At 32.3% G+C, this 539-nt stretch overlaps 1 protein-coding gene across 1 annotated transcript in view; it reads left to right on the top strand.

Moving 5' to 3' along the window:
* si:ch73-71d17.2 (RPA-related protein RADX) overlaps window positions 1-539 on the top strand; it is a 35,775-nt gene that overhangs the window by 27,803 nt on the left and 7,433 nt on the right. The gene's annotated exons all lie outside the window — the stretch shown is intronic.

The raw sequence follows: 539 nt of genomic DNA, 5'->3' as shown, positions 1-539 counted from the left end.
AACAGTAACACATACAGTTATACAGTAACATACAGTAATACAGTAACGCATAGTAACACATAGTAACACATAGTAACACACGCAGTAACATATAGTAACACACACAGTAACACATACAGTAATACAGTAACGCATAGAAACACATACAGTAGTACAGTAACACATAGTAACACATACAGTAATACAGTAACACATAGAAACACATACAGTAATACAGTAACACATAGTAACAAATACAGTAATACAGTAACGCATAGTAACACATACAGTAATACAGTAACACATAGTAACACATACAGTAATACAGTAACACATAGAAACACATAACACACACAGTAACACTCAGTAACACATACAGTAATACATAATAACACACACAGTAACAATAACACATACAGTAATACAGTAACGCATAGTAACACACACAGTAACGTATAGTAACACATAGAAACACACACAGTAACACATAATAACACACACAGTAACACTCAGTAACACACACAGTAACACATAATAACACAGTAACACATACAGTAATA

This window comes from Nematolebias whitei, chromosome 1, assembly GCF_014905685.2.
Source record: "Nematolebias whitei isolate Nwh7 chromosome 1, NemWhi1, whole genome shotgun sequence".
NCBI classification, from domain to species: Eukaryota; Metazoa; Chordata; class Actinopteri; order Cyprinodontiformes; family Rivulidae; genus Nematolebias; species Nematolebias whitei.
This window is presented reverse-complemented; position numbering and strand designations above follow the sequence as displayed.